Source organism: Anopheles stephensi, chromosome 2, assembly GCF_013141755.1.
Source record: "Anopheles stephensi strain Indian chromosome 2, UCI_ANSTEP_V1.0, whole genome shotgun sequence".
Lineage (NCBI taxonomy): Eukaryota > Metazoa > Arthropoda > Insecta > Diptera > Culicidae > Anopheles > Anopheles stephensi.
The window spans coordinates 9,141,690-9,166,958 of record NC_050202.1 but is presented as its reverse complement, the minus strand read 5'-3'; the positions used below and the strand labels follow the sequence as shown (position 1 = coordinate 9,166,958).

At 44.5% G+C, this 25,269-nt stretch overlaps 1 protein-coding gene and 1 long non-coding RNA gene across 6 annotated transcripts in view; both read left to right on the top strand.

Moving 5' to 3' along the window:
* LOC118503793 (teneurin-m) overlaps positions 1 to 25,269 on the top strand; it is a 535,466-nt gene that overhangs the window by 310,024 nt on the left and 200,173 nt on the right. The window lies entirely within an intron of this gene.
* The window catches only part of LOC118503796, a 77,634-nt gene that overhangs the window by 46,674 nt on the left and 5,691 nt on the right, over positions 1 to 25,269 (top strand). The gene's annotated exons all lie outside the window — the stretch shown is intronic.

Below are 25,269 nucleotides of genomic sequence, written 5' to 3'. Positions count from 1 at the left end.
GCGAGGCCCGAAAGTTCACGTGATCTCTCGCGGGAGGTACCATCCATTTGCGTATCCTGTGTACACGGTTGTGTATGGGGTCAGAGATGGGGTCCAGCTCCAAGCCGGGAGACGACTGTGCTTTAATCTGCTTGCCGTGCTCCAGTTACGAGTGCTGGTGGTGAGCCTTGGTGATATGAGCCGGGTGAGCTAATCCCGCCAGCTGGAGTTGTAGTTGGAAAGCATTGCCGAGTGGAGATTATTTACCACAAAAACCCACACACACACACACACACGAAGCTCAGGAAGCTTACAGCAACGTCAAACTTTAAATATGGAAGCTCGGAGGAGAAAAAGGACAGGTGACTAAATTTGTTGGCGAGTTCTACAAAAAATTAAAAACAAAGCTCACACACATCTTAACAAGTTCCCAATTACAAAACCACTCCACCCGTCGGAGACCCTCTTCCAATAATGTCCGCTTACATGCCAATTCCACCAGTGCGACCATTTGGTGGAAGTTGTCAAGCGCAGAAAAAGCAAACTTACCCACCAAACCACGGAGTCACGGTGCGGACTTAGTTACTTCAGGGAGAATGGTTTTCAAACTCCACTCTTGACAAGCATTCCAGCACCGCCCGTGTACCTGCTGACGGGACCAGCCGACACGGATCCATACCGTTGCTCGTGTCGAGAGATCCCACCGGCCAGATCTAGGTCGCGCGAGTCGCAGGGTAAGGCCGCGTCAAAACCGACCACGCTTCAACCCGCCGAAACCACAAAACCTCCGCGACAACTGGACGATTATGGTGCGCCGGTGCTGGTGGGAACAGCGTCCCAGACCGGTGAAGAACCGGAGGACTCAATGTCAGGAGCGTGCTGTACCGTGGTTGTAGTGTCCACGGTGTGCATACGGAGAACCCGAGCTGATTCGAGATACACTCACACTTTGCGAGAAATTGCAAATATTAATGATATTCAAATGAGATTCCCAGTGCCTCCAAACTTCACTGGCGGTTGTTCTCTGCTTCTCCGAGGTGGACCTTCGCCAGCGTGGGCCCTTCGCGTCAGTGGAATGCTCTTGCTCTAAAGCCCCGAAGTGGTGCATTTAGTACTGCACTAGACTAAATAATGATGCTGCTGCTGCTACTGCTACTGCCACTGCCACTGGTCTGCTTCGGTCTGGTGGCAACTTGTTCCGTTCAACTTTCCCCGTCGTCGAAGTCAGTCGAACAAAGTCGGGCGAAGTTCAGCCTTTTCTCGCACCCGCAAAACCGCGAACCCATTTGGGGGGGGGGGGGGGGGGGGGGGGAGAGAGAATTTCTTCCACTTTCCAGATTTGCGAACTGTGATAAGAATTAGAATGTCATTGTCGTTTTGGGGTTGATCGGTGCGCAGGGCCGGGACAGGACCAAAAGTTTTATCTCGCGCAACATCCCGCGCTACGCTACGGAACAATGGCCACGGGTCGGGATACACTTCACAATCTTGATTGCCGCAACGTCAGCTGGTGGTCCCCGGGTCTCGGCCGGTCTGGATATATCTCCGGCCCCGAGGTTTTGTCAGGCACACGGATAGTTTGGGAGTCCACATACTGCGGGACTGTGATATCTCCCCGGACACTCTACCTCGACGCGGGATCGGGGGTGATTTAGCGAATATTTCGCTACAGTAACACGCATCCCATGCCGGTGGTGGTTTTTGCTGATGTTGGTCCGATATGCTGCTTCGATGCCTACAGAACGCTCCAACAAGGAGCTCATTTACCCGTACCCGTATATCCTCATCAGTTTGAAGAAGATCGCAAAATCGAACATCGCACATCTCCGCCTAAAAGGGGGCCCAAACAACGGTGGAGGAAAGTTATGAATATTAATGATGTGTCGTCACTGTCGACCGTCGAGCTCTTCCTGCTTTGTGGGACGGTGGACGGCGCCCACAACAACGGCCAACCGAAAGCGATAAAATCTATTAACAAGCGAAACTAACCTGTGTTCGTTTTCGGGTCAATTAAAATGTGATTCTCGCTCAGCCGTCGTGGTCGTCGTCCGCCGCACGATACACGATCGTTTTAGATCATTTAAAGAGCTTTTTTTTTGGGGTTTGGGGGAGAGTGGAGTCGCACAGGAGGACTATTAGACCGATATCCCGCCAGGATCTTTCAGCGCGCGGTGTTTGAGCGCGTGGGTTGAGTGGGAAGTGGCATGTTGAGCGAATGGAACATCCGCAATCGGTTGTCGTACGATGCTGGATGATCGATTAGCTGTGAATTTTTGATGAAGTAATTACGCGGTGGCTCATTAAGGTTGGCTGCGCATGTTGTGATCGATCGATTGATGCTCTTGTTCGTTCGTTAAGTTGTGCCACGGTGTTTGTGCGTGTGTTTTACCGTCTAATCAACGATCAACGTGAACGTGATCGGTCGAGATTTCTCCAGTTCAAGGTACAGTTAGACAGGAAAAGGATGTGGAAGATTTGGGACGAGTGATAGCGATTTGTGAACATGATTGCGAGATAAGAGTGTTGGACGAATGCAAATCTGGAGATCATTTTATTTGATTCCTGGGAGAATTCTGGACCAGAGACATCATGATGTTACCTATCCAATGAACACTAATCAATTAATGAAACAGTCCTGAAATATGTACATCAAAGTCCTGAAGATCAGCAGAGTACACAAACAGATATTAAGAAATCATATCTTGAGCTCTGTTATCTCTAAACCTCGACTTGTCATGAAAATTGAACCATAAACTATCTCCTACTAATTTCTCTCGCTTCCGGACGCTCAATTATGCCGTCACCACGCATCATGACTCGCCCAGCTGACCGATTGGTCACCAAAATTCCCACCTAGTCTCCCCAGTTAACTTAAACCGTCTGGTGCGCGCCTCATGCACAAACTATTTGCCGACGTTCCGATCGTCATAAATCTCCGCACAAACACGCATTTGCCATTTGTCTTGGCGGACACCCCAATGCGCGCTGCAAAACTTTTGTAAAGCAATCGGAAGATGCTATCGCGTGGTGTCTGCTTGGGGACGACGACGACGACGACGACTGCCTCCCGCGGTGGGTGACTTACGCGAACACATCCCATACGCAAAACACACGCTGCGGCACGCAAACGCAACCGAGCTGCTAACGACGCAACGGGGAGATTTGTCATCTTTTTTTTGTTCGCTTCACCTCTCTGTTTTCAACCTCATCTGCTTTATTTCTTTTGGGACGTGTTTTTAAAATTCTGCGAACTGAGAAGTTTCACCCTTGCATTGGTTCCCTACGGTACACGGGAATCCTTGTTGGAGTTTGAGTCATCTTGAGACGGTGTGGTGGAAGACGGCCATGCTCTGTTCCATTTCGGATCGCAGCGATCCATCGCTTTGTCTCTAGCAGGTCAGGAAAAAGGCGTACAACGCTCGTTTAATGCAGCTGGTAAATCTCTGCTCCTTTTTGTACATAATTTTTACATTTAACTCTTCTTGATGGGAACATCTTCTACGGACATCGCCTTTTTTTGGGCAAATAAATGCCTAGAGTTTTGTAGCAACCTGGACGTGCAAGCCATACATATTTTAATGACCATTTTGCTGTGCTAGATTTTGGATGAGATCGTATATTTTTGGGGAAAACGTTTCGATCAGATAACGGATCATTTGTCGAACCTTTGTCATTGTGGGGATCGATCGATCATGATCTTGACCGATATCCCAAAAGTCCTCCCGAAAAAAAAAAAATCGAGGACTCTCTCAACATCGTCAACTCAAAGGCTTACCCTATCGCGATTCAAACACACACACGCAGTCTCGCCAGACGACGATCTGCACACCGGAAATCGTAAACAAATATCGCAATACTTCTATCTACGAATAACGCAACACTGCGCGCCGTTGTTTCATCTTGCTGTTGCCCTGGAACCAAGATGCGGTTCGTTTGCATTCGCGATTTGTTGCAGCACATGGTTTGGCGCACATGTGCGGTTCAAAGTGTACAGTATACACGCACGGCAACAGCATCGAAAAAAAAGTCCACACGAATTAAACGACATCCGGGCGAGCCTGGATAGTTGTGCTGGAGAGCTGGAGAGAAAATAAAACAACCAAACCAGACCACACTTGGCGTGGAATTGAAATGCTTTCGGGGTGGTTTTTTTCTGCTGCTGCTTTTCCCTCGTTTTTTTTTGGTTTTTTGTGCAATGGTGGTAGGCGGACAGTTGACGGATTAATCTGCGCCACGAGTAGGCTCATTTCCTGACGCGAATAAGTCAGCACCGGCCAGGCCGAGTCCCACATCGGACGGGTTGGGAAGATTATTCGTCCGACGCTGAATGGCAGCCGTTGAGTTGGAGACAGACCGAATGACAGATTAAAATGCTTGACGAATGTGCGCGGCCTGTTCGTCCGAACGGTTACCGAGATTGTTGTGTGTGTTTGTATGGTGTTTCAATCGTGCATTACAGCTAGCGGTTTAATGGCGATAATAATGTTATTTGTTTGTCGTGTTTTTGTGCTATAATTAAAGTGAACTATAATCTCTTTCTTCGGGCTTTAACATCTGGCTAGACTTCAACCAAGTCTTGTTGCATTTTTAAACATTCTACATTCAACATTCTTTTCCTACTAAAAAAAGAGACTGGAGGATAACCAACCATATTCTGAACTCAAGTAGATATCCTGGTTTACTTCCTCATTCAATTATAGTTAGCTATCTATATTTATTTCCAACCATCAACCAAGAAATCATAATAAACAATTAAATAAAACTCTCCTCTCACGTGAAAGTGCCAGCCACTTCCCACCTAACCATCAGGCCGACCGATAAATTAAACTCCAAACAAACAAACATTACTTTGAACGACCATTCCGCACACACGACCCACGCGAACGGGCAGACCTCCCTCCGTGTTGGAAGCGGAGGTTAGAAGTTAATCGAAATCCAGCGCGCAAACCCGGCTACCTAACGGATCGAAATCGTGCCTCAATCATGGAATCCACCGTGGGCTCCACGAGCTCAAGAGCGGCACCCTCCCGAAAGGTACGAAGGATCTGAGCAATCGGTCGTCCATTTTCTCATTATCAATCAAGCGCGCGTTTTCTCCGCTCCGAGCGGTAGCGTTTCACGAACGGTCGATTATGTTAATATGCGCGCCACATCACCTCAATCGGTGGGCATTATTGGGGTTTCCTCCCAGGGCCGGTACTTGCTAAATACATCGATTAGTTGAGGGGTAGAGAAAGTAGTCGGTAGAGAGAGAGAGAGAAGGAGTGTAGGGTGCATGATTAAAATAAAAAATAACGACAATTCGTAGGCGTGAGTTAAGGTCCACAAAAAAGGGTGTGCTCACGTTCAAGAGCAATAAAGGGAAATTAGTCACCACAGGGCGGATAGCATCTACTGTGCTTTCTTTGTGTCCGTGTGTGCAAGAATTGGAATAAAAAGTCAGTGAATGTATCTGCTTTTCATAAAATCATCATCAGAATACTTACGCGCAGAATACATTCCACGTCCATCATACGATCTAATTGCCCTTTTGTTCCAACACCCTACCGACGCTGTCTCTGGACTGTGTTGGTCCGCTGGCTGAGTCAACATGACGTATCCATTCTATTTACCTTCCGCATGCGTTACTCACCCACAACTCGTTCATTAATATTCCGATCAATGGCTGACAGATCGAGCGCTCGTCTGAACGATCGTGCCGAATCGATTGACTCAAGCGCTGGAGTACTGGAGGACACAGGAAGCCATCGCAGTTTTGCGGTACGGCAATAGAAAATAAATCAATTAATCGGTCTCGGCCTAACTCACCCTCTATTCCCGTCCGGAATTGTCAAAACAAAACTCTGGCCCGGAACGGAGACAGAAAATCGCACAAATTCCTGCAGGCCCTGCCATACTGCCGTGAGTTGCGTGCGTGTGTCATCGATCGATTCCGGGTGTAAAAATATTGGAACACAACGCTCCATAACGCTTCTGTCACGCTTTGTTTTCTTTAACGCGCTGGGATCATTGGGTGAACCCTGATAAAGCGATTCTTATGCAAGTGCAAACGCATCCAACCGTCAGGTCTATCGGGCGGCCCTATCAGCGCAACCGATTGAAGTGAACCAATCATTAGGCGTGCCTGTTCGGCATCAACTATCCGCGGAACTGTTGTCCGGCGATGCTCTAGGCCGCTGGTGTCGTCTTTATTGACGTACCGATAAGAGACGCGACTGGCTGTATGATGCAAGCATCCCGCTTCATGTACGCTTGATGGCGACCCCGTACGAGCGTATCCCGAAATCCAACGGATCACTAGGTTTGAGGTCGTGCGCTTTTAACCTCGATTTTTTTTTTTTTTTTGTTGTCTCGTTTTTGTTTTCAATGACCGATTTAATCCGCTTGCGAGCAGTGTGGTGTAAACAAAAGTAAATTAATTTCTGTACTGCAGCAGGCTGCTGTCATCTGTCGATTTGATTACGGGTTACGTGTCTGGAAAAACAAATATTTGTACGAAACAATAAACTGTCGCATAAATAGCTAGGGGGTTGAAGTGGATTTGTTCTACAGAGATCAGTTTTTTTTGTTATTAGTTCTATATTGCTGCTGGTTGTAGGTCATGTTGACAGTGAAATTCTTGTAGTTATGCATTGCTTTTAATTATTTTTATTCTATTTGGAATTAAATTAATCATTTTACATGTGTTCAGAATATATTTTTAAAATAATACTCTGTAAAAACCATATCCCATGGCGTATATTTAATGTACTGAACAAATTTTACCGAATAACAATACAAAAAAAAATTTAGAGCTAATTTAGTAAGTCAAACGAACAAGCAATTTAAAAAAAAATCTCGTTGATTCCCAAAGAACTTTATCGTGGACTTTAATGACCGACTGATTACATCGATACGGTGTTTTCGATCTTAACTCGTAGATGATCCCTTTGAGGGACGGTTTTTGAATTTAACTGTACTTTCCTGGTACTATAGACCGTGGCGGAGGCGACATCGCCAGCCTAATCCCATCCCAACCCAACCGCCTTCCCCAGCAGGGCTGACTTCTGTACTACTGATATCATTAAGTTATAGAAAGCCAGAAATGGTAATACAGTGCCAAGGAAGTACTTTTCTAAGAGATTTGTTATATTTGAGATACATTTACAATTCTCAGTAATATAATAAGCACTGCTATGAAAACTAGAGTAAGATAGAGTGTCACTAAATTAATCAGTTAGCATTAATGAATTTGAAAAAATCTCTGATGGTTCCTGGCTATCCTTTGATAGTAGTATTGCGAGATTCCGATAGAGGGCGCTGCTCAAAAAACATGATAGTGGAGAGATGAAGCGAATTAGTCCGATATTTCAAAAGCATTCTTTGTGTTGAAGTTATCCAGAAATGGGTTCCGTCCTTTGAACGAACTCCCAATTTCAGCATTGTTTCTCTCACTCACCCGAATTTGACCTTCGTCGAATCTGATCGAGTTCCCATTTTAACTCCCAATTTACGATATCCCTACGAAAGGTTTAGATGAACCTACCATAATACAAAAAAGTCATCTAAAATCACGCAAAGACAGCGCGACAGAGCAAAAACAGTTTATTCAACTCTAGGCTACAACAGCAAAAAAAAACACACCGCTTCCCCAACGTTACTACCCATTAGTCTAGCAAGGGCCTGCTATCAGTGACATAGAAGGCAGCCAGCCACGCGAGACCAACAATTTGTACAAACAATTTCGCGAGCATAAATTCGAGGCCAAATGTGCATAATAGAGCGCAATCTGATCGGTCACCGTGGAGTGCAGAGGAGTGAGGTTATGTTCCGAAAGGAGAGAGAGAGCGAACGGAGAAAAAAAGCTGCACAAATCCTGAGCGTGTCCGCGTAAAAAAATTCCATTTACGGTCTTATCAGCGAATAGCCTGGTCCGGACTGGACTCCCTAAGCTGGTGCCATGTGTGCTTCCAGCTCACCCACCCCCAGCGTTCGCTGATCTGCGGAACGAAGATCCGATCGGTTTATGTTGATTTTTCAACCCCGTCCACCGCCAACCTCGCCCTTCTTTCCCACCCACCAAACGGTCGCAAGTTCATCCTGGTGCATTGTTATTTTTATGCCTACTTTAAATACTCCCGGTGGAGGCAGCTCGCCCCAAGCGGTAGGGCAGTAATGGCAGTACGGAACTGCACACTCGTGACACATTCATGCCCACGCCCTCATGCACCGTCGTAGGGAAAGAATCGTCACGCCAGTCCCGACACGCGTGTGGGTGTCCTCCAGTTGCAGAATTAAAACCCGGCGCAAACAGCAAGGCGAACGCAACAGCAACAAAAAATTATCGAAATCAGCACAACCCCTTACCGCAGTGTGGAAGGTTTCGATAAAAAGTGGCAAAAAAACCCCAACTGCCAGCCTTGCTAACTGACCACAGGAAGTTGCGATTGCGATGGAGAACTCGGGGAGAATATTTCGGTTTCAGGTCTTTTTTTTTTAGCTGGTCGCGAACTGCATCACTACACTGCTGGCACGATTGAGCGCGGATTAGACCCATCCGATGGCTCGCCCCATTAGGATCATCGCCATCTTGGGACTTACGGTGCGAGGATGCTAGGAGTTTGGGATATCGGTATCGGAGGGGTGAAATATAGTTCGTTGCCATGGTCATTTGTCTAGTGATGTTTTTGGACAGCGCTTTTTCGATGGGTCAAGAGTATCGGTTATCGTATTGGGAATTGCCGGGCAGGAAAAATATTGTTTAGAAAAACGGAGTGGTAGCTATGATGTTTCGTGATGTGTTGAATAATCTGTTTTTAACTTGTTTTGTATGTTTCTGTAGTTTTATTCATGTTTTTTGACTTCTGTTGTTTTCTGTTTTTTATATATTTTAAATGCGACGCTAATTTATTTTTCTAAATTTGTGACCTGAAATTGAAAATAAAATTTAAACTTCACTATTTTTTGCTCACTATCTTTTTGGTTCACGTTGATAAAAAAATTAAAACCACTCAAACACAATTAACGAACAAACAGCCACTTTACAGTCCCATTATGTTAATGCATCAAAACATACAAATTCGCGAAATATTTGCAGCACACTTCGCCAACAGCCGCAGAGCAAGATCGGAATTCAGCTCCTCCCATGTAGAACGAAAAACCAAAAAACGAAATAAAACTACTTACATCACCTAAAATGGCATCGTACTTCCTGTGGACTGCCAAATACAGAGCCGAGAGTCGTGACTGAACCGTGCGAGAGGTTACGGCCTGCGAACCAACAAAAACGCACAGCCTATCTCCCAAATGGAAGCGATAGAGGATAAAATTGAGCCTCTGTTTTCCTTCGCTGATGATCGGCTGGCAAACTATACCGAGGAACGGTTGGCAAAAAATAAAATAAGCCCCAGCAGATGAACACTTTTGTTTTTACGGCCTGGTGTATTAGCAAGCCCCACCGAAGCGTAAAGCAATTTTTGGTTTTGACGGCATCAGTCAAAACCACCTCCTGCTTGCCGTGCTCTAATCGACGACACTGTGCAGTGCAATCGTCAAATTTTCAAGGCTACACGGAAAAGACATTCCACCAAGCCGCAAGTGTTTTTGTGTGTGTGTGCTCTGTGCCGCTCGGCGAATTCTTGATAGTGTGGCACCAAAAATCTGTACCACCATCCGTCAATGTCGGCCGAAGCTTTGCGTGGGTAAAATGGAATGATGCGGCCAGATTCGGCTCATCTCGAGCCGTATCGAATGCAAGAACCGGGAGGGAAAAAACATATTAAACGCTGATGAAATGAATCCCCATACGACGGGAGGGCTGAAAGTACATTATACGAATCAGAATCAGTTTCCTCAGACTCCTTTTTGCTAAAGATCGTAAGCACCAGAAGACTGCTTGCAAAACACGTCAAGGGTTTGCCCATCGGAAGGCTCGCCGCCGGGTTCCTTTTATGGTGCTCAATCCTTTCGGGGGCAAAACTAAAAATGGATTCGCAACCGGCCAGATTCTTCGCTTACACAGATATTCTTCCCCTTCGCACAGAACGCACCCGTGCGTTAGAAGAATCTAAATTGAAAAGTTTCAAGTACATCCACATGCCGACCAAACGGAATCGGGGAGTGGAAGTAAAGCAAACAGCTCAGCCAACAACTAAAAAACTGTTCTGTTTCGCAAACGTCTTGAGCGAGTTGGGGGCTGCTGCTGTTTTTGGAGTTTGGTGTTTCATTCAACTGTCCGCTTAAACGATGCACGAAAGTGGTGAAGGAGCGAACAACCGTTTTGGGCGAAGTTTCCAAGGTTTTGGGAGGAGGGCTAATTCTCTCTCTCTCTTAGCTAGATGGTTATTTCCCCATTTCAAAGGTTCCATCGTGAGGATGTATGTTGATGGTGAAATGAATCTTGTACCTTGTTGGGTAAGATGACATAACATTGCATCAACGCACGATAGATGTAGGGAGAACGATTGCTGAAAAACTTTAGATAATCGAAGTTTAATATGAAGTTAATTAATTCAAACTTATCAAAAATTTTTAAATTGTTTAAAGGTGTTGTAGGCTTGTTATTGATCTATCCTTTATCTTCATATCCTGTTGCTACTACTGCTGTTTCTGCTGTTACTTCTTCAGCCTCAACTTCTATTTCTTCTTCTATTTCTACTTCTACTTCTACCTCTTCTTCTACTTCTACTTCTACTTCTATTTCTACTTTCCCTGTTTCTACTACTTTTACTTTTATTTTTATTACTGATTCTTCTTTAACTGATTTAACTCCTTATTGTGCTTCTATTTATATTTCTTTTTCCATTGTTATTTCTACGTTCTACGCTCATTCTACTTTTTCTTCTAATTCTTCTTATAGCTGCTTCTACTTATATTTCTTTTTCTATTTCTACTTCTACTTCTGCTTTTACTCCTACTTTTAATCGTACTTCAATTTTAACTTTTACTTCTCCTTATCCTGCTAATTCTAATTCTATTTATGCATTTATTTTTGTTTCTTATTCTACTTCTTCTTCTACTTTCTCTTTCTTCTTTCACTTTTCCTTCTATTTTATTTCTATTTCAAATTCTTCTTCTACTTCTACTATTTCTTCTATTTCTTTCCTTCTTTCTCCTCTCTCTGATGCTTCTTCTATTTCTACTTGTTGTTTCTTACTTACTCTTACTCTATTCTAATAATTTTCCTTCATTTTTATTTTGCTTGCAATTTCCCTTCTATTTTTTCCTCTTTTTCCTTATTGGTTTTTGTACATATAATTTCAAAGTTATCATATCATGCTGGCTATTATTCGCAAACCAAAAATTCAACCGTTTATTCAAGAAAACCATGCAACATTTTACAATTGAAAACATTTATATCTTAAGTGTAGCAACCCTAAAAAGAACAAACGTCTAAAAACCATTCCCCATCATCTCACCACCAGCCCATGCCCAAATATCTGCATTTACTCACTTGATTCGCTGTCCATCAAACCGGAAACAGGAACGTGTTGCGCATCGGCATGACCAGAATCCAGCTTTTTCCCCACAGTCCCAAAGCCCACACTGTTGTTCTGCTACCATGAAAATCCACACACACACTCACAAACATCACCGCCGCACTGCAGCAAACAGTGCAGAACTGCAACGGTACGTCGATGCATACGAAGCGCAGGCACATCCTAATGATGCAAACAGAAGCCCAGAAGCCACCATCATGCCGGCGGTAGCCAAAGACCGCCAGCAAAAGACGGCATCCAACTCCCAAAAGACCGACCCGGTGGACCCGGCGGTGGCTGGACGTCAATCGTGGTTGCTTTCGTGTTGCTGCCGCTGTTTGTTAGCGTTCGCGCGAAATCAGACGTTCGCATCGAAACGTTTCTTATCTCGAAACGAGCAGATATCCATCTTGTAAAACAAACTCGTAACGTGCACCGGGGTCTCCGTTTGCGTACGGGTGGGCGTCCTCCGGCGAAACGCGCTACGATCGCAATCAAATACTGAAACGAACGGTCTTCCCCCCCCCCCCCCCGCCCTCGCCAAAACATGCACCTCATTCCGCACCATTCTCGCAATCAGCGCTGCATTCTCAGGGATTTGCCGAAAAATGCTCAGGTAACGCGAAGCAAGGCGGTCGCGTCGTTGTCGTCAATTTTGTGCTATTTTCTTAGCTGCTTACTTTTGGTGACCGCCAGGACGCCCCGTTTTCGGTCAGGTTTCATATTGTCTTCGTTTCACATTTTAACGCGGTTCGGTTTCGCTCCCTTTCGTTTGCCTGTGTTTGTGTGTGCGGAATGGCACAAAATTTGCATATTACGCTCGAAGCACGAAGGTGGTGGCAAAGTCGCAGCTTTATGAGCGTTTCGACAATACCGTACAAACGCAACACTGTGCGACAAAACGACCGGTAGCTACCAAGTTTGGGCTCTTTTGGGGCAGCACAAAATTAGAAACATTTGTTGCAGCTGCACCAGTGTGAGTTGACGCGAACGGGTTGGTGTTTGGCTCGGGAAACTTTTGCCTCACGGAAACAACTGCAATCGAAATTAACTTCCAAAAATTAAGCTTTACCATTGGACGAAATTGCACCGAAGCGAAGCAAGCTGCCGGCTGCAGCGAACATACTTAAGATTAAAGTAAATACAAAGTCTCCCAACGATTGGCTATTAGCGTTCGTCACCCGGTCAGGGAGCTCTAATGAGCAGCCTGCAGCATAAATATGGCACCACCACTTCGACTTCAGCTTCAAGGTGCACCCACCCAACTCCAAAACCTCGGTCCCAAGCCGGGTGGAAAATTGAGCCACCAAATGGCGACGACACCGTTCGTCAGTCGTCAATAAATTCTCGTCCCCCCCGTGCAGGAAGCTCACCACTTTCATCACCTACTTGTTAAACCACTTTTCGGGAGATGGCTGGCCCACAACCTCACAATACACAACGCCGACCACACTAATCGATCGACGTGAGAACGTAAGCCGTACCCGTCGTGTTGAACCGTTCGCTTTCTTGAACCTCAAGCAAGATCTCTCGCACTCGCCTGCGACCGCCACGTCGACCGGACGGTGACGATGAAGGCGGTTAAAACAAGCAAACGAATTAAAAACACATGTTCTCCGATAGCGTCCGAAAACGACGACATTCATGTCCGATGTCCATTAACTCGCCGCGTCCCGTCGCTCGCTTGTTTGGTCCGGGGTTTTGGTCGAAGATTACAAGCTTCCCCCCCCGGGAGCTTGCCGTACACAGCCCACACGAACCGTATGTAAGCGTTCACCTCATTTGGCTTAGGTTTATAAATTAAAGATTATCCTTATTATTGTGCATTTCGTTTTGTACTCCTGTTCCGTTGCTGTGTTGTGTTTGACGTTTTATTTTTGGGGGCCCATTTTGGAGGGCTTCACCTCTCGTGAAGGATTGTAGGCCGCAGACGCCACACAGCTGACCAAACACCGTCCACACACAAGTTAGGAACCTTGCACACGTCGTAGCTCCCAATTTCTTAGGTTTTCCTTTTCGCTTTCGGGAACTCGGACAGAACTGGAGCATCGGGAGGAATGGCTGGAGGGCATGGAGAAAGACCACTTTGTTCAATGACTTTTCCTCAACAGTAGCTCCTCGCAAGAATTTCTGAGGCTTCGTGAGCCCTTTACTTTGCTGTAGTGCTCTTCTCGCTTCTCGATCCCAATCCGACCGGATCGATGCTTAAAATGTTGCCTCTGGCCAACTTTACGATGTCACTACTTCACCACCAGCACAACCACCATTCCGAGATGCATAAGCAATCGATTGGTAGCAGACGAACCTTCGGCGTTCGTTCGAGAATTGGAAGCGACATTCACAGTAGCCAGGCACTGTTTCGTGCCAGCACCACGTTAAGCTCAGCTTCAGCTAACCATTCTCCACCATGGTGCTCTTCTCCGGCCGGAATTAGCAGCTTTAGGAGAGGTGCATAATATTTCGATTCGTTTGGGCACGTCGTTAGCCCGGGCTAAGATGCCGTGTGCTTCGACGGTTTCGGTAAGCGACGCGGGGATTCATTAAAGGTGTTGACTGATGGTGTCGAACATTAAGATTGATTCGAACGAGCTGTGAAAAGGGCAAACCTCCCGGGTCGGGTTTTGTGTGTTTGCGAAAGGTTTGCGTTCATATGACGGTGGGTTAACGACTGTGTCATTTGTGTCGGCCGATGACAAAAAAAGGTTGTGAGAAATTGGACGATGATTATTGCTCGTTCTAATTAAATGGGAAACGTTTGTCGTAAAATGTCGTCGCCTCAGGATATGTTTGTTCGGTTTTATTCGGAAAAAAACCTTCTTGTTGCATTTGGAGAATCGATTAACTTTTTCTTGGGCTTTCATGGATAAGCTGTTCGCTGAAAATTTGAACCTGACTACAGACGAATAATCGGAAAGGCGGTCTGGATGGGATTTGAACGCCGGTCATGCCTTGTGAAGACCAGCGCCGCAATCGCCTCAGACACCGGACATTATTTTTTAGTGGTTAATATGAAAGTTCCAATTATTTACCGTGAGATTTACTACGCTCAAAATTTTCTTCGAATTATTTATTCATTTTTAATTTATGTTATCATGTTCATTATTTATTTTTTTCATATTTTTTTATATTTTTCTAAGTTTCCTATACTTTTAACTCAATATTAATTCTTTTGTCAATCTCTAACTTTTCCTCCTTTGAATATGTTTTTATGTTTTCATACGACATTGTATAAATATCTCTAGAGTTTTACTAAAATTATTTTGTGTATTAATTTTTTCATCTTTTTTCGTTCAATATTTTGAGGATCAATCGTTGATCGTCGATTTCAGGCATGCAATATTTTGCTCAGTTTCCCCAAAAATCTCATTTAAAATTGTTGCAAGTAATGATGCATTTTATGATCATTTTGATCGCACCCATCAAATCCGCCATCCTGTTAAAGCGTCATCCAGGTAATGAACTAATTCTTCGATCAGCTTCATTACACGCTCAACCACCACCATGACTTTGATCTTTTCTTTGAAGCGATTTATGATTTACCTTCAAATGCCACCGATTATTGGGCCCCTTTTTGTGTGCCTTGCGCGGCACATTCGACCGAAACCCCTTGCCGAAAGACGCGTAAAACTTCAAAGTAACACCTCCCACCCATCTCACGCCATCGTTGACGTGGACTTGTGAAAAAGATCACGGGACTAAACAAAACTTTGCAATCACTTGCGAAATATTGCACATGGCTGTGGAGTTAAAAAGGCATGGCAGTTACGCGGCATTCCGGTTTCCGGACCACGGTCGGACGGTTCCCTTTTGCGGAATTTCACATACGCCTCCGTACACGCAGCAGAGTCCGGTCATCCTTACCGTTCGTTCAGTGAACCTCAGTGTGCATCCTACACCATTCGGCTAAAAGCTGACTCAATCCGCACGACCATAAATCATCGTCGCCCGGAACCCAATCTCATTAGCTACGGATTAATGCAATTGTCCTGATCTGGTGGTTCGGGTGAGGCCCTACCGTTCATTAACACCCAGCCGGCGGAATCATATTTCCAGCACAAAAAGCCTTTAAATTAAGTGGAAGCGACAGGGCAGGCTAAATGCGAGGGGAAAGCAACAAAAAAATAACAGAAACCAATCCGTGCCAATCGCAAATATCACTTCACGAGTAATGGAATCCTTCCGTGAAGTTGAAGGCAGAAGAGCGAGACAGAGACACACACACACACACACAAAAACATACAAACCTCATCGAAGCAGATTTTTGCGTTTTTATTTACTTCATTAATTGGCCACCACCTCACGCTTCCGTTTTCTGGCAGCAGAACAAAAAAGCAATGCTGGCAGCAGATCACACGAGAGCACTCGCTGCCGGTGCTCGTTGCTTCATCCTCAGCCATAGCCGTACTGCATTTGTCATGCCAATAAATAAATCCGATCACAACAGCCTCCGCAAACGGTGGAGAAAAAAAAACACCGAACAGGCTATGGACTTCTGCACCAGCACTGAGCGTGGCACCGAGCAAGCAGAAGGAAATTATGCAGATGCGTGAGCATAAATTTGAATATATCGTACCCGGGGTTTGTTTGCTTTGTGCTGGGTGTTCTGGTGTCTTCCCGGGCCTCTGTTTCAACTTTGACGGGGCGTATTGTTTTAACTTGTTTGTCTCGGATGACTTTACCATTATAAAAACAGGCGAAAAGACACTCTTATAGGTGACACGGACAGTATGAACCTCCTTCACAAACCTTCTAAAAGCCCTTAATGCACCGCCGCATGCACCAAAGATCGAAGACTTATGATGAAAGCTCATGGAAACGCATCATCCAATGTATCGTACCAGCACCGTGACATGCAACCGACCGGTGTGTGAATAAAACAAAGCATTCCAAACATACCAACACACGCAAAACGCTTCTTTACCTTATCATAACACACTCCTATGTTAATTTCTGCGAAACTGCACCGCTGTGCTGAGGGAATGGATTGATCGTGCCTGTGCTATTTCTTGCGCTAAGAGTGGAAAACATGCAGACCATTTCCCACATGACTTCAAACGGTCAGTTAATGTTGAGCGTTTTACCAGGAAGAAGTGCGCTCTCAGTATGGGCCAAGGTTGGCAGAAAAGAGATGGAAAGCACAAACATATCGCACGAGAAAGAGCCTCAGTGATTCATAATGTTCAGTTGTCCGGATCGTATCGGAGCATTTAAACGTACGGCTGAACTTGGACTTGGTACTGTACTGTTGACATCTAGTGCAGTATCGTAAGTGTATCTTGTTTAGTACATGCGTGGCAGAAGTTCTTTGAAGATTTAAAGAGGGCTGAAAAGGACTATTTGGTTAGGTTTTCATTCACTTATTTTTTTAACAGGAGATTTAACAATTTGAAACATGAATAATCATTTGAAATATTGAAACATTATCTTATTTGATAAAATGAAACATTGAATTCTTGAAATATTTTTAAATGGTGTACTAGCAAAAATAATTCGCGATGATCTTCACACGGCACGATCGCCTATCGAGTCTAGTCACGGATAGTTTCCAAGTTTGACCGATTCCAAGTCCTTACTTATCAGACGCTACAATCGCTTCGTGGTCTTAGCCTGTGGACGGCCTTAAAAGGCTTTACGGGTTGGGACGTCCGGTGCCATTCTCATGACAAGTCCAGCTCACCAGAGACTGGCTAGTCCAATTCACTGCACGATGGGGAGATCACTAAGAGAGTTTCCTCTGTTTTGAAAACAGTCCATGTCTCAGAGGCGTATGTGAGCATTGGGCCTTTCAATGTTCTATAAAGTCCCAGTTTCGTCCGTGGAGAAAATTCCTCAGGCTGTAGTATGACCAGAAGGTAGCCAGCATCCTTCTGTGTAACTCCTCATCAATGTTGTTGCTGACGTTTCCTGACGTAGGTGCTCTATTGGAGTGTGTAGGGTGAAGTTTTGCTTCTGTTACATAGAAGAGCCTCAAACCAATAATGTCTACGTCACCAGCGTATGCCAGGATCTATATTAAGTTGTAAAAGAAGGTTCCCGAAGCTTAAACTCCCGAGTCACAGATGGTCCTCTCCAGGGCCAGATTGAAAAGAAGACTGGCAAGCCTATTCAAGATTCCAAGTCCAGCATCGGGTAACCTAAGCCAAGAAAGCTAGTAATATCTGAACAAGACCTCTTGAAGTTGTAGAGCCAATTTTAAAAAAGTCACACCAATAACTTGGAATTCCTCAAAAAAAGAGTCACTCGCATTTTAAAACTCAACAAACGAATTACCTTGCTTTGCATATTGCCATGTACTTGATAGCATCCTTCATGCCCAACACTCGGAACTACCCAATGTGGTGTGAAACAACCCAATCAAACCATTCTCAATCGATTGCAAAGCAAAACAGTGCCCGAACGCAGTGCCATCCATACCTCAGAATGACTCGCACAACCTTAATTTGCACTGTTGTAACATTTTCCCCCTATCACAACACGTCATGGTTAGCAGCAAAAGATCGTAAAGCAACGACACCTCCAATCGACACTTACTCACGTAGCAAAAACACCAAGCTCAAAGGCGGAATGATTCCGCGTGTCCTAAATTGTCCTGGTTTCGTTCCCGCACGATCAATTCAAATCCGCAAGACCCAACAACCGAAAAAGTTGTGCCAAAAATGTCACCTTAACGTTGGCAGCTATCGTTGCATCTTTGCTCCGGGGGCTTCCAGGACACACGGACACGGAGAACCAAATGAAAAATCGATCTTTTACGCTTGTTTGGTCATTTACTGACCGTGAAGAATCCTTTATCACCCCTTATTTGGGGATGGTCACCAACAACAACAACAAAAAACAGACCCTGTTCGACACATTTCCATGGCGAGAAAATGTAACGCACGATTGCCGGTGCCTCAAGCCTCATCAAAACCCGGGGCGCGAATTTAGCGCGAAACAGTTGACCGTAAAGAAATGTAACAAATTTGTTTGTTTATGCAATCTTGGCAGTAAATCCACAAGTTTGGCACGCGGAACAAGGCAGCGGGAACGTGGCGACAGGCGCTGCTCAGCCACAGCCGAACCGGGCAGAAACGACGACGACCACGCTACAGCAAGATCGCGTGCATAACTTTGCATTCTTGGGGACCGTGCATCGGTTTCGGGATGGATTTTTCCTCGTTTTTTTTTCTCTCCCGTTCCTTCGTTTGCGTGCCAAACTTGTGCGATCTCTTCGGTCGCAGCTTCTTTCGCCAAGTTAGACAACAGCAAAATGGACATGTGTAGCTAAGAATACGGAACCGGCGTTTGTTGGTCGCGTTTGTTGGTTGAGAACATTTTTAAACTAATTAAAACAAGATTCCATTCGCGCGCGCTTCGCAATCCTTTGCTCGAAGAGGGAAGTCAAAACTGGAGGTCGAACATTACTGTTGCTGCACCGTGCTTTTTGATGTGTTTCCGATTTTGGGAACGATGTTTCGGTTCGGTGGAAGATCAAACTGCGGTGAAGAAGGGAAGGACAGAGAGGCTGGTGCAAGGAGGAGCCGAAGAACTGTGGTTTGTTCCTGAACTGTATGGAAATGAGACTTGAAAGTGATTGGGTTCTCGTCGGGAGGTCTAATTAGAACGAATTTTAGGTTATGGAAGCAAATGTTGTACTAAACATGATTTATAAAATAATAATTCTGTCAAAAGAGGAATGAAAAAGCTTGTAAAAATTGAAGTTTATTAGTGATTACCAAGAAATCGCTATGTGATGAGTTGGAACTGTCAATTAAATACACAATTGAGAATTGAGCTTTCTTTAATATAAGAGTAACATTATCTAATTAACAATGTTAAATAAATATGAAATATCTGAGAAAATTAAAAAAAATATGAAAGCTTCAACAAAAAGTATTAAAAATAAATCAGAAAAGGAAGAAATTAAATACCTCAAATAAACTTAAAAATATATAAAATAAATAATTAAACAGTTGAAGAAAACACTTCAAACAAAACAATCACAAGAGTTAGGCAAACAGAAACAGAACAACTAGTAAAGGAAATAAAAATAAATAAATAAAATAACACAGTGTTTGCTTTTTCATATTTTATTTTATCGATCAACTTGCTTGATTTTGTTTGTTTTTATTTATTATATCTTTTTGCTTTTTAAAAGATTGGCGTATATTGTTTCTATTTTTTCTTTTATATACTTTCCACTTTGTTCTATATTTTTGTATCTATTTTTCTAAATTCAGTTTTATTGCTGGTAGTTCTTATGTATGTTTTCTCTTTTTTATTTATTTTTTCTTAAAACTCTGACAATAAATTAAGTATAACAAACTTTTCTACTAAAATATATTCTCCATTTCCCCGCGCAGAGCTATCACCGACACTGTAGATGAAAGAACATCCCCCCATAGAGACCTCCAATTGGGGGTTGGCAAACCAAAAAGGGCCAGCCAGCGACAGTGCGCACAGCAAACCAAGCACAGAAACAGTACAATAATTGCAATTATTTTCCGTTTCTTTTTCCTTGCTTTTTGCCCCGTTCAGCTGCTTGCTTCTTCCGGCTCCATGAGCATGTGGATGGCGCGAGATGGCGTTGTTTCGATTCATGTTTTCTCTTGACTGTTTCCGAACTCCAAACACACACGCGCTCATGTGCAAAATAGGGGGCGCAAGTTCTGCTGACGGGTTTTTTCTACTCTACCAGCGCCGGCGCATTTGGAAATGCCCTCGAGCAGTGACTGTCTGTTGGTGCCTTGCGCCAACTGAGCAAAGATCCCAGCTCTCGGTTCCTTTGGCCCGCACGGAGCAAAACATTGCCCAAGACCCCAAGTCACCCGTATGGTGGTCATGTAATTTTCGATTTGCTCTGGCGCATACCGGTTTTTTCTGCCAGTGCCAGGAGAAGGACCCGACAAAAGTAAGCCAGAACACGCCCGGGTACGTAGGCGTACGGCTAACGTGACGGCAAGAACAGTACCCACAGCCACAGGAAGCCTCTCTCGGTCGAGAAAGCAATTCTCGTGCCCTCGCGAAATGATCATCATTTCGTTCATTTATTCGTTTGTTCGTTTTGAATAAATTAATGCTCGGCCCGTTACGATTGCAGCAGTTGGCTGGTTAGGGACTACATTCGTTCGATTTCGTTACCCAGCGCGGCTTTGTGTGGCTGCTTCCCGTGGGTCAAACATTGACGCCCACTTATGCTGTTCGCATGTTCGCATGTACCGGAAAGTTTTGTGCACACACGATCAATTCCCCAGGACGGGCTGTCGCTGGCGTTCCGTTCTGGCGTTGCGCTTTTGTTCATCCGTTTTGCCTTTTTGGCGATCGTGTGTGTTTGAATCAGACTTTGCATTGAAGTTAATTTATTTAAAAAGAGTGTTGAAAGGAACGACATCATCGATAATCGAACTAAAAATTCTTTGCTAAAGAAAGGCACAGCAAGGATCTGGGTTTGAAAAGCTTTTATATACTTTAATTTCTATTTATCAGTTGTTTTTTTATTTGCTTTCATCTCTTGCTACGCACAGCAACTACTTTTCTATTATTCTTTCTTCTAGTTTTATTTTTGTTATATTGTTTGGTTTGTTTTTTCTTTGCTTTGTATTTTTCTTTTAGTAAAGCTTGAGAGTAGAGTACATTTTTATATTTTTTTTCGATTTCTCTTAATTGTTCTGTGAGTTTTGGTTTTTATTTATTTATCTTTCTTCTTCTTTTTCACATCTTTTCTCTATTTTTTATTATGTTTGTTTTCTTCTCATGTTTGTTATTCATTTTTTTGCAATTTTCTAAATATTTCTTTTTTCATTTTGATTTATCCTTTTCTTCAACTTAGTTTTAAAATTTAATTTCGGATATTCTTAATACAATGGAATACTGGATACTACATAAAGTATTTGTGTTTTTTCTTTTGAAAATTTTGAGAGTCGAGTAAATTTCTTCATTTTTTTCTCTTTCTCTTAGTTTTTAATCATATTTCTATTTTTTTACTGATTTTACAACAAGCGATGTGATTGAAAGATTTCTCTTTATTCCAATTTTCTTTTTCATTTATTTTTTTTACTTCCAATCTTGGGTTTATTTAACAACAAATCTCTCTGTTTAATAATTTAATTTATCATTTGGTCTGGTTTCACTATATTTTTTTGCATAAAGAAATAGAAAAATGTTAAAAAATACTACTTTTTAAGTAGTTTTATAGATCAATCCCACAACATCATTTTTTTTCAACAACATTAATCATTACAACAACATTAAAGGCTTTATATCTTACAACAACATTAATTAACAAAAGGCAAATTTTAAACTGACAAACACCAATCCAAAGCCCTCTTACAGAACAATTCACTCCAAGAAACCGTCAACCGACATTTTTCGTTCTTCCTTCCTGCCCTAAACAAACGCTCGAGTCTTTCGAGCGGAAACGACCGTCAGTCGGTACTTTCATCCTAAAATAACATTTACCCACGCAACGCGCAACACATTGCTACGGGAGATATGCATTCCGGACGGAGAGATTACAATCCCCGCGCGACAGACAACCGACGAGCTAAACGGCCAAAAATGCACTGTAAGATGAGATCAAGGCAAACGAGCGAGCGTGCAATGTTTGAGTCAATATTTTGAGTCATTTAAAGGATTTATGAGCTGCACGGCCGAACCGAGCAGCAAGCGACCAAAACTTTCCAGCTGGTAAAATAATTTCCTTTCAAATATGTATGAATTATTGCTGCTTGGGTTCGGGGAGGATGCATTTTCACACGTTTTGCTGAACGAACTTTTTCTAAAATTTGTTTCCTAACGTCCTCAAAAGTATGGAAAACAGTAGAATATTGTTCTAACTTTGGATGGATCGACACCATCGAACGAGCAATTACATTTCGATCACACATCGATCGATCGCTCTAATCATTTTCCGGTTTCGACTCGACTGATGACGAGTGACGTTTACAACGGCTCAGAAAATATTGCTTTACGCTCAATTTTCTCTAGGGAAAAACCACTCACCAAGAAAGTGGGATAAATCGCTTTACCAGGCTTTACCGTTCCAACCCGTTCGCTGGTCGGCGGCAAACTACTGACGACCCCGTCCGTTAAAGACAAATTTCTCATGCTACCAGAATTCGACAAATAGCTCTAGCGCGAGCTCAAAGTGCTGCTGCCGTTGCCTTTCACATGAAACAATTAGTTGCTGCTGCAGTTCTGTGTTTAGTGAGGCTTCCAGAACATGTCGCCAGGGTGCGACTTGAAACACCGGCAGGAGAACAACACGCTCGGATATGTGTGTGTGTGTGTGTGTTCTGTGTGTGTTCTGTGAGCTGTTTTTAATATTGTTCTTTTCCTGTCTTCATGCTTCTTACCCGTGGTTCTGTGCGGGAGATCGGGCAAGAACGGGTGTCCATGGGATACGGCTGGAACCCCAAAGAACAAGTCGCGTTAATCTCGCGTCCCGTCATCCATAAGTGATTTTCCGTTCGATGGGTTCGTTCGTACTGTTCTGTATGCAAAAGCGAACCGAAAACTGGTTACCCTTACCCTCCCGACAAGGTTCCAGCGTTCCCTTCCGCGCTGTGTGATAGGTTTGTTTTACTGCACGGTACATTATGCAGTCGGACGCGGCTGTACGCTGCTGGTACATGATCGGCATGGGACAGACCGTTCATAACAAGAACCATATGTGGTCGCCCGTGGAACGTCTTGAGAACCAGCGAACCAACCCCACGAAAGAGATGATAGTCGACAATGCAACGCACCCGACCGCATGTCCGAACGAACGAGAACCGAAATCTCTCGACACATCCCCTCTCGACACACACTCCGAACCTTACCGACGCTTTCTTAACGCTGGCGGATAACGGCAAAGGGAACCCCGGGGTTGGAAACCACTCACCAAAAAATTATCTTCGAAAAAGTCACGTTTTATTGGTTTTAACAGGATCTTCTTGAAGCGCGCGCGGGGCATGGTGCTGATGGAAGGATGCGGAGGTACCTAGGTAATGGAGGCATAGAACTGGCACCTTGGCACCCAAGAAGCAACCGTGGAAAGAGGAATGAAAAGATAAACACCCGGACGCACTTGAGACCACCTTCCCGAGCAAAACAGACCTTCGTCGGAAGTTCCCGTCGTTGCCCTTCCCGAACCGATAGCCGACCTCTGGGCTACTTCAAGAACTGCCCGGTCTTGTGGGCCGTTGTACACGAACGAAAATATTATCAAATGTCAATACATCAAACAAGCATTAGCCAGCTCGAGTAGCTAGAGCTTCTTGGTCGGCTCTCAGGACACTCTTCAATGGGCCCGTCTCGCCAAGTGTGCTCTCGGTGCTTCCACCTCGGTGGTCCTTGTATCGGTGCACCGAAGCTGTTGATTGTCACACGGCTCGGACCTAGACCATAAACCAACTGTCCTGCAGCGTTGGGTCTGCTTTTCGAGGAAAGCAGATTACGAAGGAGGGACCCTAAGCAAGTGTGCCGTGTGCTTATCAGCTCATCCGATAATGTCCGATATAAACAATTTGTATGTGTGTGCCTGTCCTCTGGAAAATGTCAAACATTGGGTTGACGGGAAGATGTCGGAATTTTGAATGTCATTGCCATGATGCGCAGGAACGTTGTGACTCACGCGTACTTCGATAAGCCTCCCGGCCCCACTGATAACGTCCTGCACCGCTAGAACTTATTCCACATAAACTTATGACTTGTGGACAAAGCATTTTACCGAAGGAATTCGACACTGCTATCCCTTCGGATGCCTTCGTCAGGGCACCGGGACACCTACATCAGTCAACTTTCCTGATAAAACCTCACGCCTCAGGTCCTCACGCCACCGGGCAAACCTTCAGCGTGCGCTGCTATTACTTTACAGCAGCAACAAAGCCTTCCTGTCGGACACGGAATTGCCTTTCGGAATTCACGGAGTGGTACCGACGGACGGGAATGATTTTATTGCCCACTTTGCACCGGGGTTCTTTTGCTAATCCACACTCCACATCTTCCTCCGGAACATCTTTATCCGAGCGCTGGTTCTAGCTGTGTGTGTGTGTGTCTGTGAATCATTCAAATGTTTCACCGGGGATCAATTAAACCCCTGATCGATTTATGTTACCGGCAAACGGAGCACTGGTACGGTGAGGGAAGTGATCTTTTCCACCTTCTGCCATCGGTGCTATGTGCGAAAGTAAAACACATGCCACCGGAACACGTTAGCCGAGAGCGCACAACGGCCAGCATCTTCGCATCTTAACTGTGTGTGTGTGTGGAAACCGGTGTCCCAAACGATGAGCCAGGGCTTTGGTCTAAGTGCCACTATTAGCGTTTGCACTTCGGTAAGGCACAGTGGGAAGGATTTCCTTACCCGTGTTACTGATTTATATGGGGTATTTTTAGTACAATACTGAAGATCAAGTGAGGAATCGTAAGAAAAAAATTAGGACCTCTCCAATAAAATATTAAATTCTTCGCCATTTTTGTTCTTGCAGAAGCAAGTTATATTTTGGAGTTAAATCAATTTCGATCAAACCAGGGGTAAAGCCCACTGTTCTGAATCCTTCACCTGCAAGCCCACCACATGATGCACATCAGCTCCCGCCAGTGAAGGTGCGAAATGACTGACAGAGAAGCATTCCTCAATGCAGCTCCATCGTTGCTGCTCAAATGCATCCACCGCGTCCAAAGCGTTTTCTCTGCACCGGCAGGGTTTGCCGGTGTTGCAATCGTGAACCCACACGGTTTGCTCGGTACGCTTCAGTGGGCGTTTTGTGATGTACCACCGGGTACATCAGGTTGGGTTATTGATTTTACACCTCGTAGAATCCTGCCCCGTATGACGACTCCCCTGGTGGTGACTGAAATATCACCCCAC